This window comes from Neofelis nebulosa, chromosome 18 (genome assembly GCF_028018385.1).
Source record: "Neofelis nebulosa isolate mNeoNeb1 chromosome 18, mNeoNeb1.pri, whole genome shotgun sequence".
NCBI lineage: Eukaryota > Metazoa > Chordata > Mammalia > Carnivora > Felidae > Neofelis > Neofelis nebulosa.
The window spans coordinates 39863553-39876992 of NC_080799.1; the positions used below are offsets into that span (position 1 = coordinate 39863553).

General features: G+C 39.0%; 1 protein-coding gene and 1 pseudogene across 28 annotated transcripts in view; one reads left to right on the plus strand and one right to left on the minus strand.

Moving 5' to 3' along the window:
• RBFOX1 (RNA binding fox-1 homolog 1) overlaps positions 1–13440 on the minus strand; it is a 2070746-nt gene that overhangs the window by 1011651 nt on the left and 1045655 nt on the right. The window lies entirely within an intron of this gene.
• Positions 6544–7088, plus strand: LOC131501317 (peptidyl-prolyl cis-trans isomerase A-like; annotated as a pseudogene).

The window sequence follows — 13440 nt, forward strand, 5'->3', positions numbered from 1 at the left end:
GTTTTTTTTTGTTTTGACTGTTTGTTCTGCCTGAAATGTTCTTTCATCAAAAAACCACAGAGCTCACTCCTTCACCTTCTAGTCTTTGCTAAAATGTCACCCTTACAATGAGGCCCATCCTGATGCCCCTCCCCCTTCATTTAAAACTTTGATTCTTTCACTCCTATTCTGTTTCTTCCTATCCGTTTCCCTTTTTCCTTTTACCATAATACTTGTCACCTTCTACAATGACTTTCTTATTTATATGCACTTTTCATGGTCTTTGTGCCCCACTAGAATGTAGGCTCCATGAGGGCTTGAACATGTGTCTCAGTGATGGGTCCCTCATGTGAAGATGAATGCCTGGTACACAGAAGGTACTCAAAATACACACACACAAACACACACATACATACATACATATATACACACATACAGATATACATACACATACACAAATATATGCATATATAAGAGTAGAAGAAACATATAAATTGCTATGAGATCACACGCAAATCAATTTTCATCTACCCTAGGGAGCTGGAGTTGGGGTAAGGTGGGAATTCCAGGAAAGGCTTAACCAGGAGAAGTGGCACTTTTGAGCTGAAATTAAAATGAGAAGTAAGAAGTAAATGAGAGGGGCAGAGGGAACAGAACGTGCCCAATGCCCCAATCGGGAAAAGCTTGATGTGTTCGCAACGTGGCTGTAGCACATGAGCTAGTGGGCTTGAAGATTTAATAGGAAGGGGAAACCATGTTCTGTTCACTGAAGCCTGTTCTTCACCTAGGAGAGGGAAACAGAGAAAGAATGAATGAAGAATGAATATACCATGGCTTTGGCATTTTGTTTTCATTTGTTTTGTTTAATTAGCCATTTTGGGTCATAAGGCACAATTTTCCTAGACATTGACAGGACAGCTGCACGTTCCCAGGACAAACGCCGAAAGCCCTGTGCCAATTTGCAGGCCAAACTTTTGAAGGTCACGATGAAGTTCTGAATGAAACAGCTGATTTCCCAGAGTCCTCCTAACATGGCAGGCGACTCAAATTACAGAATTCAAGAAGCTTCCCGTTTCCTGAACAAGAAGTCCATGTTACCTAGAAAGTGCATAGTTGTGGACAAACTCTCCCCCTCTTCCTTAAAAGAGAAGATGATACTGCAGAGGCAGCAGCACAAGGCCCTTTTCTTTCTCAATTTGCTGCCTCTCCTTGCATTCCAACAACGGGAGGTGGGGACCAGACACATGAAGTCCTTTCACCCAACACTAACCCAACACACCTGTACATTCTCCACCTCTGTCACATGCTCCCCAGCCCTCCTGGCAGAAGGCATTTTTGAAAGATTTGTAAAGCACTCATTTGGAGTACATAATAACTTAATATTAATTCAAATGACTAATACTTAGAGCACAAAAAAAAGAGAGAAAAAAGGCTCCAATTGTGGAAAATATATCTCAGTTGTCCTAGAAAACGTCTCACAGTGACAGCAATGTATCCCATGAGCAGAAATAAGGTTGTTTCAGGCAGGAATTTAATTAAGATGAGTCGGTCATGCCATGAGCAGTACACGGCCAAGGAAGCATTAGTGAGGTATTTACCACACGGATGTGGAGAACACACAATATTAAAATGCCCAATAAATTAGCCTACAAATCTACTTAGCTCTACATTTGTCCTGCATCACCAAATAAAACATGGCCTTGAAATGGAACCGTCTGAGATTTTTCACACCAAATCAATTTACACCAAATAAGGAAAATGCTTATGCAACTCCTGGGCTGCTGTTTGCAATGAGATGCTTGGTAGAAGAGAAACTTTTCTCCTTCTCTATTTCATCAGACACAGAATGGGAATTAATCAGCGATACCTAACTACCCTTTCAAAAGGACTCCAGCAACATCCCCAGAAACACTTTGTTTCTTTCAACATTCCTGAACAACAGTCACCAACTTTTAATAATTCCCTATATTACTGGAGACTGTGTAAAAGGATTTTAAATCACAAGATTGATGACAATGTAATAAATTAGAAAAAACTGTGGCTGTTACTGTGAAATCTTAGTGCCCCAGTGTGGTTCACATCTCAATTTCTTGATGTGATACGATTTGAGTATAATTATTAACAATTATTATCAAAGCATTCATAAGCTTTTCCCCCCACTGTGAAAGCAAAGACTCTTTTTTATATCCTATTTTTAATCTTAATTCATGGGTGTCACACATCACCCACAAAAGAAGGGCATGGTGATTCCAAAATGTCTGTTTTGACAGATTGCTCTTTCCCACTTCTTTTATATTATAAATATTTAATACATGATTCAACAATGAATGACAAAATCTAGCTCTGTGATCATCCAGTTAAGTGAAATCTTCCCTACTCTTCCTCCTCCTCAAAAGACAGTCAACCCGTCTTGACACAGGAGCAAGGAGGGGTCAAAATACAACACCTGCATGAATATAAGCCCCGATGGACCCAAGTCCTAAGAAATTTCCCATTAATTCATTTTCTGCCACTTTTTCTTTTAAATGCAAATTTTGAGGAAAAGACCACTGCAATATATGTAATTGTCTATATTGTGCAATTATAACAAAACAATTCTGTGATGGTACCATGTCATCATTTAAATGCATGCCATCTTATCTCTCCCTATACATTAATCTAAAATGGAATCAGGAAAGTGACAAGAACATCTCATAATGGAACACCCAGTGAATTGCTGATTTGCCTTTCATTGTCCGCAAGCCTTAATGTGCTGTGGACTTCCTGGGAACAAATGAGACCTCGGCAGCGACATGTTTTCATTTTATCACATTTATTTAAGATGACCGAGGACAGTGCCCAATATTTATTCACCACGTTCAACATTTGCCATCATCAGAATAAAAGGCGAGACGGCACAGTTTGAACAACATCTGGTAATTCCAAAGAGATAGTGTCACTTGAAGAACAAATGAACCTTTAGTTAATAAAATCTCCCCCTGACTGACAAAGATGGCTTTTTGTACACATGCAGGATCCACGATAAGCAGATAGAGAAATGCAGATAAGGAGCACCCGATTCCTACAAAGGGAAGTCAATGTGCCCATGTTTAAATAAAGACAGGGTTTATTACTGGTCTTTTATGAATCATGATAAATTAAATGTCTTGAGTTCTGGAGGGATAAAAGATTTAAATTATACTTCTGAAAGCCATGGGAAGTTTCACTACCCTCAAAATGCGCTAAAGCCTCAAAGTAAGAATAATATTGCCAGGACCAAAAAGTAGCTGGTTTCAATGAAGAAGCCTTTCATCCAGTAATGCCTGAGTTAATAGAGTGGATTATATGCTGAATATCTATGACCCCAAACCTTTATGCAGCCAATATGTAACATGAACCTACTAAGAATTAGACACTGCTCTAGGCACTTGGAAGAGTCAAGTGTCTAATGTGAATGTAAATATACCCACGTGTCTAGTCTATGCAACTACAGATACATATGCACGCACACACGCTCTAGATGGGGTGATGTCCTTCAATATGTGAAGAATGGGGCTTTGGCCTATCACTGAGTCATAGTCCATATTTTATACCATATTTCATTCCATTATCATACCACTTGTATCGATGGGTTATAACTAATTATGCCCCACAGACAGGATTTCAGTGAGAGAAAATTAATTCAAGAGAAGCCTTTTACACACATGGATCTTGGCTGATATGCAATGAAGAGAACATCCTCTGATCCCCAGGGACTCTAAATTTTCAAAAAGTATTTATGGTAGAAATGACAGGACGATCATAATAAGTGGACCTCCTAAAGAAGGTAAATATATTGTATCACAGCTCTCTTGATACTATTATGAGAAGGTTAAGTCTATGAAAACTCTTGAGGGCTGTAAAAAGTCATGCAGACACAGAGATTATTCTTAAAGTTTAGAGCCAAAGTGAGTGGTCCTTGGCACAGCAAAGTGCCTGGCATAAGGGGGGCAGTGTGGAAGTTTAGAGGCATTGGCTTTGATCCATTCTTCCTTCTTCCCGAACAGTTTGTTCCTCGTGATACCTGCCTTAGATTCAGATCTTATTCAAACCCGTTATTATTTTTTTAAAATTGATAACCACTACAGTTGTTATTTTTGAGGTCATTACTAGACATAAAGAGGGTAAGGTGCAGGGAGGATGGCACATATTTTTTCCCTTCTCCCTACAGTTCCATGTGAAGGAACTCCCTCAGGGTAATATTCCAGGTCTTTCCATAATTCCTCATTCTTCCACCCCTAAGAAGGAATGGTTTATTTGACTGGTTACTCTGGGAAAAAAAAACAAACAAACAAAAACAAAAAAAAAAAAACAAAAAAAACAAAAACAAAAACAAAAAAAAAAACAAAAAAACAACTAGGCACACTCAATTCAGTCTCCTTAGCTCTTTTTTCAATTCCCCAGTGGGCAGAAAGGGTACACTCTGGTCCTCTTTCTCAGCCATAAGACTAGGGAGTATGCAGAGAAGCTGTGAAAAGGGAGAAAACACAGGAAGGGGCTCCAGGGGCCTACTCTGTCAATGACTGATAGATAAGTCTCAACAAATTTGGAGACCATAAGGAAACTCATTTGGTCATACATTTTAATTTTAGATTTCATTAATAAAATGTATTTCATTTATTTCATTAATAAAAACACTTTGTTATTGCTGTTTTAAAAATAATAGCTTCAATGAGATATATTCGCACACCATAAAATTCACCTATTCAAAGTGAACAATTCAATAATTTTTAGTATGTTCACAGACTTGTGCAATTATCGTCACAATTTAATTTGAGAACATTTTTTTTATCACCCCACAAGGAAGCCCCTATAGCATGTGCTCACTTCCTATCACTCTCTCCCTCCCAGCCCCTGGCACTAATCTACCTTCTTTCCACCTCTGTAGATTGACCTACTGTGGACATTTCATATGAATATGATCAGAACCTTGGAAATATCAGGCTAAGTGAAAGAAGTTTGTTTATTTCCTTTTTCCTCTCTGCTGTGCTACTTTCTCAGTTCTTACTCCGTCCAGGAATAAGAGGATTTTATTTTTTGAGCTCCTAGAGCTACCACATATGCTCTGTTTTACCAAAATCAAATCACTTCTTTAACACTTCATAATTTTAATTTTACCCAGATATTAAACTGCTATATTAAGGTCAGCATCCACTCATCCACTTATTCATGTATTCATACTTTCTTTTTTTTTTTAATGTTTATTTATTTTTGAGACAGAGGGAGACAGAGCGCAAGTAGGAGAGGGGCAGAGACAGAGGGAGACACAGAATCCGAAACAGGCTCTAGGCTCTGAGCTGTCAGCACAGAGCCCAATGCGGGGCATGAACCCACAGACCATGAGATCATGACCTGAGCCGAAGTCGGACACTTAACCGACTGAGCCACCCAGGTGCCCCATCATCTATTCATACTTTCAAAACACATGTATTGATCCCTAAAATGGCTACCACACCCTGAAGCTCCTAAAATGAATATAATCTGGTACCTGTTCTCAGGGAGTTCACACTTAATTATTGACAATGATTTAGGTACAAAATTTCATAAAATACAGAAAACAGATCCACTGGAATGTAAGTCTAAGAATTCTCATTAATCCTCAGATGCATTACAGTACTCGGCACCGTCCACAGTTGCTGTTTCCATGCAATCTCTCTACCTTTTATGAAAATGTCCTGACCCGGTTCACTTGCTACCTTCCTGACAATCTTCTTAGTGTCTTTCTCTCTTCTTCCATTCACTCAAGTGATCCTTTCTTAAGGTAAATCCTTGTTTGTTTTTCTTTTCAATCTGCCTTTCCTTGGAGACATTATCCCTTCCTACTACCTCCACAGCAACTTGTGAGTAGCATAAAGATAAGTAACACACGATATGGGACTTAGCCCTTGAGCTGAGACTTGAAGGACACAGTGGGTTTGCGGTGGTGGGTGTAAGGTATATGTGCATATATGGAAGGACGTACATGGCATCAATTTCTGCCAGGTAGCTCTGTCTTTCCTTTCGTGCCGAAATCAATTAGTTAACTTATCTCAAAATGAGCAAAAATTACTTTTCCTATCCACACTTGATATATGTTCACAAAATAGTCCTGTCAACTCCACACATTATTCCCAGCAGTTGTCGCCTATGCCTGCACATCACAATCTTTATTTCAACCAAAGAGCCGCTGTCAGCTCTAAATCTGTGGCTTCACAGAAACTATTGATTTATGGCAATGACCCTTCTTGCCTGTGCACATCTCAAATCCACAGAGCGAGGGGAGCCCCGGAAATATTTATTCAGACAGATAAAATCCTCCCTATTTAACAGAACTGACTTCTATGACCACTGGGCACATCTTTGTTACCTAGGGACATTTCCAAAGGATTACACAGCAAGGCTTTGGCTGTGACTGTAAGTCACTGCCACTAAATTGTCAAAATAAATAACAGTAAAAATCAACCCTCAGAGAACGTGGGGGTAGCTGATGCTTTTTCTTTAAAAAAAAAAAAAAAAAAGAAATCTTTGCAGACACCGCCACCCCAGAACCACAGGCACGGCAAAGCCATGGTCAACTCCACCGTGTTTTTTGACATTGCTGAGGACGGTGAACCCTTAGGCCATGTCTCCTTTGAGCTGTTTGCAGACAAAGTTCCAAAAACAGCAGAGAACTTTCATGCTCTGAGCACTGGGGAGAACAGAAATGGTTACAAAGTTTCCTGCTTTCACAGGATTATTCCAGGATTTATGTGCCAGGGTGGTGACTTCACATGACATAATGGCACTGGCAGCAAGTCCATCTATAGGGAGAAATTTGATGATGAGAATTTCATCCTGAAGTATATATGTCCTGGCATCCTGTCCATGGAAAATGCTGGACCCAAGACAAACGGTTCCCAGTTTTTCATCTTCACTGTCAAAACTGAGTGGTTGGATGGCAAGCACATCGTGTTTGGCAAGGTGAAGGAGGGCATGGACACCGTGAAAGCCATGGAGCACTTTGGGTCCAAGAATGGCAAGACCAGCAAGAAGATGACCACTGCTGAGTGTGGACAAACCTAATAAATCTGACTTGTGTTTTATCTTAACTACCAGATCATTCCTTCTGTAGCTCGGGAGAGCACCCCCTTTGGATCAAAATCTCCTGTAATCTTTGTGCTCCTGTTGCAGTTCCATGGGTCCCTTTCAAGTCTAGCTGGATTGCAAAATGAAGTTTATGATAATGAAACAAAAGCTGAACAAACAGCATACTAATAATTCCTTATTTTTAATTGGAAAAAGAGTCCAACAGAGATAGAAAAAATATGTATCAACTAACAACATATTACTTATTTTGTCATATTTTGTATAGCATAAAACAGAATATAGCACTAGACATACTTTATAATACATAAATATATTAATAATATAACATCTAAATATACTCTATATTAGTCTATATTAAATATATTACATATGCTATAACTACACAGTTTTGTGTGTATATGTATTCTATATACATTGTAAGTAAAAAAAAAAGTATATACACATATATGAAAATATACCATATAACTAAATTTTTGTGACAAGGGGAACATAAACATTTGATTTCTTCTCTTTTCTAAGGGCTAAAAATTTAGAAGGTAAAAGAATCACTCATCAAACCTCAAAATTCTTCAAGAGTTCTTGTTTATCATAGTCATCAATGGATACAACACTAGGACAATGACTATTATTTAATCAGTAATTACCATATACCAGACAATCTTCTGACTATTTTGCAGGTAGTATCTCCTTCAATCAGGGAAAAGCCAACAAAAATGGATTTAAAAATTCACTTTAAAATGTATTAATCCATTAAAATTTATTTTTGAAATCCATTAAAAATCCATTGTCAATAATTGTTTCCATTTTGGAGATAGCATTACTAAGTTTCAGATAAATGAATAAACTAGCCCAAGGTTTCAGCCATGGCAGACTAGATCTGTCGGAGCCCAGATGCTGGGCTATTATCTGTTGCTCTGAATGTCTCCTTGATATTAATTGTAGAGTTTTCCTTTTACAGTAAAAGGGCTCCTCTCCTTTAAACACTGTCACCATTTTCATCACTGGTCTAATCCAACTTAAAGTAAGATTTTCAAAGGAACCAAACTGATTGAATGTGTTCTACCTTTTCCAAACACTGGAATAGCTTGGCTATAACATGAACCCCACTGCGCCAACAAGAAGTGGTGAGTAATAAAGTGACTTCTAAAGCACAATCAATGGTACCAAGCAGAAATGGCATGGATATTTTTCCTTGCCTCCCTTGGTTGAATTGATGGATACTCCAAATTGACTAGAAAGTGGAAATGACTGGAAAAGGAGAAGAAAACCCTTTTGAAGTCCACAAGACACACACTTCCCCGGTCTTTTAAGGATTAGATAGGATTCTGAAGGACATTAAGCTAAAAGCTTCTCCCCTTCCAAAATGGCCAAAGAACTGAGAGAGAAGAATTATCCTGGCAGAATATGAGACCTAATACCATTGATAATCATAGCAGCACTGAAATCCAGGTTGGCTAAGGACCATTTCAGCCACATATAACTACTGCCTTATTAGCAATCATCAAAAATTGATAAATTGTTCATTTTGCTTCTAATCTGCAGATGATCTTATAGAAAGATAGATTAATTATGCATTGCCAGGCAAGTCTTAAAGAATTGTATGCTGTAAGTGTTCATAATATTAAACAACTCTTCTTCAGATTATGTCAAAATTTATATTTTGAGTATGATCATTTGATTAATGTCTGTTCCATCAGCTTGTAGGCCTCATGAGTCAATAAGTAATAGCCGTTGCTTGATGAACACTCACTATGTGTTGGACATTATACAAGTAGTAGCTCCTTTAATCCTTACAATAGCTCCATGAAGTAGCTATCTGCCCCCATTTTATAGATAAGACAATTTAAGTGTACAGTTGTTTGTTTGTTTTCCAATGTTTTTTTAAATGCTTATTTAGAGAGAGAGAGAGAGAGAATATGAATAAGCAGGGGAGGTCAGAGAGAGAGAGAGAGAGAATCCTAAGATTCTGTGCTCTCAGCATAGAGCCCAACCTGGGGTTCAAACCCACAAACCGTGAAATCATGACCTGAGATGAAATCAAGAGTTGGATGCTTAACTGATTGAGCTACCCAGGTGGTCCTAAGTATAGGGTTGTTAAATAGATACTCTGAAATCCCACAGAGAATAATCTCACAGAAAGCCACAGACCAGACCCCAGGCAATCAACTTCCAAGCATGAGGGCATGAGCTATGTATATTTTACCATCACATATCCCCAGAACATACTAGGTACTCTATAAAATTTGATGAATGAATGAAAAGGTGTTTTTTTCTGGTTTCGGCCATATCTACATGGACATGCAAAAAGGACCCTTGATTTGTGTTAATCATAGAGAGATGAACTTGTCCTCCTATAACTTAGAACTCAGAGCAATTACCATGTAAAATGAGGCCAGGTGAGGCAAATTCCCATGGGTCCCTCAACAAAAACAACCTTCCCCTACTTCTCTTACAGCAGTGGGCTGTCCTCCTGTATTCCTCCAAATGATTACTTAAGGCCCACTTTCACATCCCCATAGTAAAACACAGCTAAACCCAAATGCTAATGGAGTGGCCAAAGTGCTTACTTCCTCAATTAGTCTTGTCCAGAAAAATTCACCAGAATTATATCCCTATGTGGAACCAGGCACTGTGCTACCAATCATGGAAGTTATTAAAAGGAAACTACAAAATGGTACCCTGTTTCCAAAGAAAGAAATGGATTCTTAAGAACTAAAATTAAAACTTGAACATTCTAGGGGCGCCTGGGTGGCGCAGTCGGTTAAGCGTCCGACTTCAGCCAGGTCACGATCTCGCGGTCCGTGAGTTCGAGCCCCGCGTCAGGCTCTGGACTGATGGCTCAGAGCCTGGAGCCTGTTTCAGATTCTGTGTCTCCCTCTCTCTCTGCGCCTCCCCCGTTCATGCTCTGTCTCTCTCTGTCCCAAAAATAAATAAAAATAAAAAAATAAAAATAAAAAAAAAACGTTGAAAAAAAAAAACTTGAACATTCTAGGTATTATAAGAAAGATACAAGTTCCAATGGGAACATAGAGGAAGAGGAAATTGGCTTGGGCCCTTGCTAGGAAAAAAAATTCATGAGGAAACAGTCAGAGATGGGTTGGGTGGGGGATGGCAAGGGAAGAGGAGATCCAGGCAGGACAAAGAGAACAGTTTTAGTGTGGAAACATTTGAGAAAAGTATTTTAGGTTGAGTCATTTAGTATACACTAGACTTTTACGGTGGGCTTGAAACTGTCACCTCTATTAGGGCAATGTTCAGGAAGTGCCAGAAAATCTACTATAAAAGTAGATCCTCCCACGAAAAGCAGATAAAACTTGGCAAGCAGAGAAAACAACTGGGCAACACTTGGCTGACTGCAAAAGAGTGAATGAGAGGGTCCCTTTACTTAACTTTATTTGTTTTATTGTCTGATCTACCCCAAATCCTTTACTTTGGGGAACCATCTTTATCCTACTTTATATTTATTTACATAGTTTAGGTGGAGCTCTACATCCCACCACCACCCCCTGCCTCATCCCTATGGAATGAGACTTAAGACCAATCAATCAGAAGATCCCAGTCTTGGGGTGCCTCGGTGGCTCAGTTGGTTAAGCGTCCGACTTCGGCTCAGGTCATGATCTCACAGTTCGTAGATTTGAGCCCTGCACCAGGCTCTGTGCTGGCAGCTTGGATCCTGGAGCCTGCTTCAGATTCTGTGTCTCCCTCTCTCTCTGCTCCTCCCCTGCTCGTGCGCGCTCGCTCGCTCTCTCTCTCTCTCTCTCTCTCTCTCCTTAAAAAATAAATAAAAACATTAAAAAATTAAAAAAAAAAAAGAAGATCCCAGTCTTATAGTTCAGGGATTTGCCCAGTAGCAGGCATATGATTCAAATTGGCCAATCAGAGCCTTCCCTAGGATTTTTGAGGTATCCTCCAAAAGGTGATAACTTCTCAGAGGACGCATATAGTAGAAGCCCAGTGAACCCTGATATAAGATGGCAAGCAGATCTAAGAGAGAATTAGAGTCCTTGTGACATCATTAAAGCTTGAGACTCAACCACACCTGAAGCCTACCTTTTGTGTTGCCTAGTTCCATAACCCACACTTTAAGTTTTCTTAAATATATTTGATGTGCATGTGTGTGTCTTTATTTTTTTCATGTGAAAGTGGAGGAATCCTGATGAAATCAGTACCTAAATATCCTGTAACATAACACATTATAATTCTGAGCTGGTTGTAGCTCTCCTTCTCATAATAAAACCTAGTGAGCTTAAAGAGATGTGATACACTTCCCCAGTTTCTTTGTTATTAAGAACCCCTTTGGAATCCTCATCTCTGTTCTTTTAACACCACACTGTTTTCTAAACTGCCAGAATGATTCAGATAATCTCAGACACCAAAGCTTGCTTGACAGTTGTTGCCATCTAGCAAAATCAAACAAAAACCCCAAAAACAAAAAAACAAAACCAAAAATAAAACAAACAAAGAAAAAAAATCTCCAAAAAACAAGAAACAGTTATGAAACTGAAGGGGATTATAAAGTATTGCAGGACCCAAGACTAACAATGTTCAAGGAATGTCAGTCAACTGATATATTAAATTGGATTAAATGTAAACCACCCTTCACTGTGTAAAATATGTATATCCTTTATAGAATGTTAATAGTAGGTCCTCGTACTTCCACACCAATGAATATTCTGATTGAGCATATTAATAAGCTAATAGATAATAAGACCTGTGATTAAAGACACCATCCTGTCTCTATACATTGTGGTAGCTCTCCTCTTTATTTCCCAGCTAAGGGTCCACCAGAGCCTGACATACAAAAATAGGCTGGGGTTTAATCAGCATCCTAACAGTGAGAAACCCTGTGAATTAAATACCATTCCCTTCCAGAGTTCAAAGAAGTCACATTTTAAGGCCAAGGTTTAGATGCAAATATGAGAGATGTGATCCTGAGGAAAAAAAAATCAAACATGACCAGGAAGGACCCCTGCTTCCTGCCTAAAAGAAATGTGTCCCAGAGAAGGTTTTCTCTGATCTCTGCTTTAGAAAGATCAGTTGTCGCATTTGAAACTGTGAAAAGCTGTCACATTTATTATATTTCTGGAAGCCTGTAAATGATGAATGTTTCTTCCATCTCCCCTCCTTCAGGTGAAGAAGAAGAAAAAAAAAAAAAACGTTATTATTCCTGACTTCCAGGAAGATGTCATGAGTGAGAATCTAAAAAAAAAAAAAAAAAAAAAAAAAGGAAAAAAAATAACCACAGTTTGCTGTTATCAGCAATTAAAGAAACTTTATCTAATTACTATGGAAGATGGCTCCGTTCGACAATCATCTCTGACAAACTGATCATTATCAGTAATTTATGACCAGTTTCTTAGTTAATTGTCCTCAGGAAGGAGAGCAAAAACCATTTGTATAGAAAAATAAGTAGTCATTAACAACAGTGGAATTTGTTGGGAATGTGATTATAAATCACCAACCAGGGCTGGTAATGATTCCTGGGAAGAGAAGAGAAAGAAAACAATGTAGACACTACATCCAACTTTAGGGAACTATTCGGAGAAAGAAGACTTCATAATGAACTTTCCCCCCCAATTAAAATGAAGAATGTCTTGTCTCCCTTTAAAAGAATATCAGACACTTTATTCTAAATGTGGGAGAGTAGGGCAAGGGAGGAACACATCTCTGCTTCCGCATGCAGGGATAGTTATAAAACACACACTCAGGCACTTTAAACTTCTGCCTCTCCTAACCAAGCTCACTTTGCATAAAGAAAATGCACCCTGCTTTGCTTTTTTCCAAAGCTAACTGGATCTACCTGACCAAGCTATGATTTTAGAGGCTTGGAAACTGGTCCATCGATCTGGTCCGAAAGCCAAGCATAGACTTGTGAATCCTAAACTGTATTTGAGCTTCACGTTGCCAATTACAAACTGTGAAGCCTTGGGGTATGTTACAGAGACTACGGACCCATTTGTGAAAAGGGAATGGGATATGTACCTGCTAAAGATATGGAACTGTAAGGGTATGGGTTGAATTGGGTCCCCCTCACCCAAAATACGGTATGTTAAACATCTATTTCCCGGAACCTGCGAATGTGAGTTAACTTATAAATAGAGTCTTTGCAGATGGAATCAAGTTAAGGGAGGTCATTAGGGTGGGCCCTAATCTAGTAGGGCTGCTATCCTTATAGAAATTTTGAACAAAGGGAAAGTGCTGTGGAGGTACATGAGAAGAACATCTTGACATGATGCAGGCAGAGAGGGCAGTGGCACAGCTACAATCCAAGGAATGCCCAAAGATGGCTAACAAACCACCAGAAGGTAGGAAGAGGCAAGGAAGAATTTCCCTACAGGTTTCAGAGGGAGCATGGTCCTGCTGACACCCTGATTTGGG